Source organism: Phasianus colchicus, chromosome 10 (assembly GCF_987193195.1).
Source record: "Phasianus colchicus chromosome 10, bPhaCol1.hap1.1, whole genome shotgun sequence".
Taxonomy (NCBI): Eukaryota; Metazoa; Chordata; class Aves; order Galliformes; family Phasianidae; genus Phasianus; species Phasianus colchicus.
This window is the reverse complement of record NC_143445.1, coordinates 2,612,002-2,618,001: the sequence shown is the minus strand read 5'-3', so window position 1 is coordinate 2,618,001 and position 6,000 is coordinate 2,612,002. Positions and strand designations below refer to the sequence as shown.

General features: G+C 44.2%; 1 long non-coding RNA gene across 1 annotated transcript in view; it reads left to right on the top strand.

Moving 5' to 3' along the window:
* The first annotated feature begins 981 nt into the window (after positions 1 to 981).
* LOC149916517 (uncharacterized) overlaps positions 982 to 6,000 on the top strand; it is a 67,126-nt gene continuing 62,107 nt past the window's right edge. Inside the window, exon 1 of the long non-coding RNA XR_016469528.1 lies at positions 982 to 1,130. This is a non-coding gene — a long non-coding RNA (uncharacterized LOC149916517). The remainder of the gene's footprint in view (positions 1,131 to 6,000) is intronic.

Here is a 6,000-nt window from a genome sequence, read left to right as displayed (position 1 = left end):
CAGTCAGACGAGGCTCCAAGTTTGGAGTTGTCTCAAAGTGAGCAATTAAGCTTGAACTGCTAGATTGAATTTTTAGAAGCATTGCTACAGGGAAGAAGGGGAAAATAAATAAAAAACACAGAGTTTTTGGCCTGTGCTCTGAGGTTGTATCTCAAGGAGGACTGAGAGGTTTATTGATTTGGGTTTTCAGTTTCAAATTGCAAAAGAAGATTGAAGACTTAATTTTACTTGTGGCAGGCAGGCACCAAACTCCTGTTTTTGTAGCTCAGTGTGCTCAGGCAGGTTGCTGGGCCAGCTTCATCCGCTTCCTTTGGACTCACCAGAAGAAACTGCAGAACAGTATCTTAAAAGATCAGCATTGAAAAAGCCCTGGGATATTTAAGGATGTACTGAAACTTTACTAAGATGAAGGAGTCTGTTGACTGTGCTGCAGATTAAGGTTTTTTTTCTAGATTGGCAAAGTTCCTTTCTTCCCTCAGACATGCTGTAATTTTGCTTGTTTTCTGTTTTGAAACTGTGGGCTCCAGAAACATAAGTAGTTGTAACAGAGGGGGTGAAGGGAGCACACATGGAATCAGAAGCATGCCAGTGTTCCATGCAAATAGAGAATCGTTTGAGTTGGGACTGTTAAAGGCCATCTCACTGAACCCCCCTGCAATGCACAGGGACACCCACAGCTCCTTCAGTGCTCAGACTGACTTTGGGTGTCTCTAATGATGGGGTGCCACCACCTGTCTGGATAACCTTATTGTAAAAAGTTCCTCCTTACATCCAATCTAAATCTCCCCTTTTTTGGTCTCAAACCAGTTCCCCTTGTCCTACCACAACAGACCCTGCTAAAGAGTCTGTCCCCTTCTTTCCTTTACTTCCCTTTAGATACTGAAAGGCTGCTATCAGGTCTCCAGGCTAAACCACCCCAGCTCTCTCATCCTGTCCTTGCAGGGGATGTGTTCCATCATTTGAATAATTTCTGTGATGCACTTATGCCATCACAGAACGTCACAAGGTTGGTCAGGCAGGACCTGCCCTTGGTGAAGCCATGCTGGTTATACTGTATCACCTCCCTCTTCTCCACGTGCCTTAGCATAGCTTCCAGGAGGACCTGCCCCATCATCTTCCCTGGCACAGAGGTAAGGCTGACAGGTCAGCAGTTCCCTGGGTCATCCTTTCTATCCTTCTTAAAAGTGGGTGCAACATGGCTTTTTTTCCAGAAATCAGGGATTTCACCTGCCTGCCATGACTTTTCAAATATCATCAAGAGTGGCTTGGGGCTCCTGGGTGTAGGCTTTGTCCCAGGCAATGAACACCTGTCTGTGTTGAGAGTGAGCTTTAAGCAACAGCAGAGGCTTTGAACAGACAACTAGGAGTTAAGCTATCCATCAAAAACCTGTAAAAGCACCTTGGGGAGTTGAGTTCATTTTAGAATTGAGGGTGGAGAGGTTCTGGTTCGATTCTTTTCTTTTGATGCGTCAAGAATAAGGTTTAAGAAGGATTTAAATGCTTTCTTAAAATAATGTCTTCAATTGTGTGGGTAGAAGTAACAAATCTTTCAGCTCATAAAACCGATGCTTCGTATAATTTCCTGATGTTCACTTACCTTGGTTGTTAATGGAAACTTGCATTCCAACATAAACTCTAATCATCCCACTGAAAGCAGTGGGAGTGATTTGTCCCTGGTGACACCATGGGCCATTAATGCACTGCACACAGAGGATGTGCTCTCCCCTTCTGTTCGCACACTTTATAGCTACCAGGAGCACTTTGGAGCTAACTCTTCAGGCATGTGCAGCAGGGCTGGAGCAGCTCAGTGGGGTGAGCCTGCCTCAGAGCTACACAAATGGCCATGGAGGCTGTGTCTTCCCTTGGAGCATTCCATGCATGTCCCAGGTCCTCCTGAAATGTGCTGGTGGAGTTCAGCATCAAGATAGCCCCTCAACTGCTGAGCTCACCAATGCTGAGGACTGCTGGGCATACAGATCTAAGTTCCATCGATGCAATACAGAAATCTTCTCGAGGAGGCTTTTGGGGATTGGTAAGAGCCAGGTTAGGTGGCCCAGATCAAGGCTGAGCCACAGCAGCTCGCTGACTTGGAGGAACTTGTCAAGATTTCTAGTTCAGCTGTACCATTAGGTTGGAAGTTGTATGTGTAAGTATGCAGCTGTGTGCATATGTATGCTAAAACCCAGTGTGGGGCTTGAGCACAAGAGCCCAAAATTTAACCTGCTGCCATGGCTATGTTGTACTATGGAGGCACAAACCACATATTCTCACTGTGGTGAGATTGAAAAGTTGCTCTTTTCCTTTCTTAGAGGCAATAAATTAAAGGGAAGGTCGGAGTTCCTGAGCCCCTAATTTGCAGGAGAGGCCTGAACTGTTTGTTTCCAGGTTTTTAAATGCATTTTGTAGACTATTATTCTGTATAGATGGGATTTACCCAATTGGAAGCATCATGGCAGTCTCGCTCCCTAGCAGAGAGGTGCAAGAAGGCTGATGGCTGGCAAGACATTGTTCCATTATTAAACCTCATCACAGACACTGGAAAGAAGCACACTTGCAGCTTTTATAGCTCATAAGGCCATATGCTTTTTCTAAGATGAAGGAAAATTAATATGGCTTCTTTATTGGATGGAAAAGGCTTTTAAATTTAACCTTGAGCTATTTCCCTTTCCAAAGAAATTGCATAAAAGCAACAATGAAAAAATTTAATCTCCTTACGGGATAATAGGAGAGAGATCATCCGGAGTTTATAAAGCATCTTAGTTAATGGATTCATTTTAATAATGACAGGTTTATCCACCCACCTTGGCAACTCTAGATTTTTTTTTTATTCTTTTTTTTTTTTTTTTTTTTTGAGTGTGTGCATCCAGATTACTTGCCTTAAGGCACAGAAAGGAAGCATCATACTAAGAATAATGAGAGCACTTTCCCGTTTCTTTTTTGGCACTCAAGATGGGAACTTCCAGTGCCCTCCCTGACTCTCAGGTCTGTCATTTGAGCATCACCTCTGTCCATCTTTTCTCTAAGCTTCAGTGTCTAAGCTACAGCTGATTCATACTCCAACCTGAAGCGTGGCATCCTTCTGCTACACCTCTCACTCTCCATGGAATTTCACCAGCTGAACTCCCACAACATTGCCTTTGGCATTTCAGGGGCTCCTTCCCTCAGCCAGCCATAGTGCTTAACCAGAGCTCATTATTTGGCCCAGGCATGTAAATGCTCACAGTGTGTCTCCTGGCTCCTTTTGGATTTAGGTCAGCTGTTGGTTGGTTGGTTTTTAGGGCCTCCCTCACCTCAGCAGGTAACTCACATCTCATGGAATTTTCCTCCTCCCATTCCGTGCTGGGTTTTCCTGAGGCTCATGGAGCTGGCTGCTTGCTGCTTGCCTTTCCTGCTCACCAGGCACTGGAGATGCTTGGTATGAAGCTGACCATGGGAAGTGACTCCATGCTCATTTCTGACCACGTGGTCGGATCTAAGGTGAGAAGGAAAAAATCCTCTTTCTGTTTTGGGAAAACTCCCTGTCAAGGCTTTCCTAAGGTTCAGGCTCAGTTAGGGGTCTCCTGTTCTCAAGAGCATCCATGTAGGGTTGGGAGCTTCTGGAAAGAGCCCCAGTGCCTCTGTTGGGATGTCAGAAAACTTGGATGCTCCACAACAGAATATGCCGCATGCAGAAGACTTCTTACACATTTTTTCTACTAAGTGCTCACCGAAGCTTCTCTCCAGTGCACTTCAGTGCATTTTTCTTACTTTTTCCCATTCTTAGCAGTATCTTCAGTGGCAAGGACAGAGCATTTCTGGGAGCTTCCTTCTCAGAGATGGTCCCTATGCCTTACACTTCCCTCTGCGGTGCTGAAGACAGAAGGGTGCTGGGCACTGCTCCTGGTCTGCCTGACCCTGCAGGTCTGGGGGAGTAGGAGAGGACTGAAAGAGCAGCTGGCACTACATTGAATTCCTGATCACGTTCCCAAACCCCACATCATGCAGATTTCTCAAGAGAAAAATCTCGCTTGGAGAAAACTGCAAGCAGTTACTCCAGCAGAATGAAATGAGGATTATGAAGGTGAATCCTGTGCCAAGAGTAGTGCTGTAAATAATAATTCTGCTAGTTAATAAGACTGGAAATTGAGATCTCAGATTTGCTACCCTTACACTGTGCTTCTTTTGCCTGTTTCTTTGTTCTCTTTGCCTTTATCAATTCAAGGAATTTGGTAGCTTTGATTTTTCTCTCTTTCCAAAACTGATCAGTAAATGCAATGTGAGAAAAGTGACAACAATCTTGGCCGTACCAAAGCCTTCTTGAGTTTAATGTCCTGTTTATGAGCATTATCTTGACAGATCGTGGTAAAGTGATATCTTTCATAGTAGAACAGTAGAAGGGAAGAGAAAATCTTAACCCCGTTTTCTTCCTCCTAGTTGGTCAAAATTTTATCGGAAGGCTCCTCTTCTCTGAGACAAATTAGCACAACTTTAGAGTATCAGTTAGAGGGCTATACGTGGTTTTGTAACTTTTCCAGATGTCCATGAATCTTCTGTAGGCAGCATAAGAACAGCTTCTGTTCAATCCCTGGTGTGGATGTGGGAGCTTAAAATATCCTTGGGGACCCTATGGTGCCCACTTATCCAAAGCAGGAGCTGCATTTTCTGGTGTCTCTATTGCATCAAGTGATTCCCTCAGGTCTGGCAACTGAATATCCTTTTGTGTTTAAAAGTAAACAACTTCTAACCCACATATGGATATGCTGCAAACCCTATTTTGGGGACTGGTGCAGACTGAACCCAACATTATAACAAAAGCATTCTCCCTTCCTCTTCCTTTCTCATCCAATAAGTTTGCAGTTACTCCAGATGAAAGGAAACTCTGTCAGTAAGAGAACCAATTATCTTTCCTACTGTGGCCATTCTGATGATAAACACATTCACTCTCAGTGCTGAACATGGTGATGCTTTTGGGTTCAAGCTCTTCTTGTCCCTGGGCTCCATTCCCTGGAGTGCCCACACCCACTGCTTTGGTGAAATACTTTGGTGGGAGGACAGGAGCTGCTCTTGGACCATCAATATTTCCCTTTTAGTTTACCTGACAAGTTGGCATGATGGTAAGCTTTTTGGAGGGATGCACATCTCTGCCACCAAGGTGATCCTTTCTGCATATAATTCTGGTAGTTTCAATTCATGCAGAGAAAGAGGGGGAAAAAAGAGCCTACTATATGTAAATAGATTTCATTTTTTCTCAAGTGAATTCATTAGTCAAAATTAGTCACTGAATAATTTACACGGATGATTCTTAGCTTGCCAATTGTCTGCCAGCAATTTGTTACCCGTGCACAAACTGCAGATGTTTTGATTAGGTACATGAGATGCCTCACTGCCGTGATCTTTTGATGCAATTCCTCTGTTGCCAGCAAGGTTCCCCACACTTAGACTAGCAGAGGATCCACGTTTTATCCAATTCATACCTGTTCTGATCAGGGACCTTATGGAACGCTCCCTGTGATCAGTGTGATCTTTGGGTTAGTGTTCACCAGACTTGGGCTTTTTGGCTGCCTGGGGTTTGGGGGGCTCTGCTATTTTTGCAGAGTGCCTCACACTGCATGGCAAACACAAGCTTGGTTTTCTGAGTGGCCTTTCATGGGTTCTTTATCAGTAGCCCATACAGTCATAGATCATGGGCTGAAAACCATTGGACTTTAAACAACTGCTCGGGATCTACTTTGCTCAGGGCTGCCCATATAATTGTGTTCACATGTATTATTTAGAATGCATTTCCAGTTCTTCAGTCTTTCCTTCCTGCAGTCAAGCAGACTGAGATTTCCTTGCATCCTTTGATTTCCACCATGGTTTTTTGGTCACCTGGAGAGGAATGGAAGTTCTGAAGACTCAGACCCCATCCCAATAAAACCCTCATGAGATGCAGTCTCAGTTCACCAATGCCACGACCAAACACAGCATTCTTACTCACTGCAGTTATTATGTCAAGGAAAAGGTGAAATCATTATTGTTAGT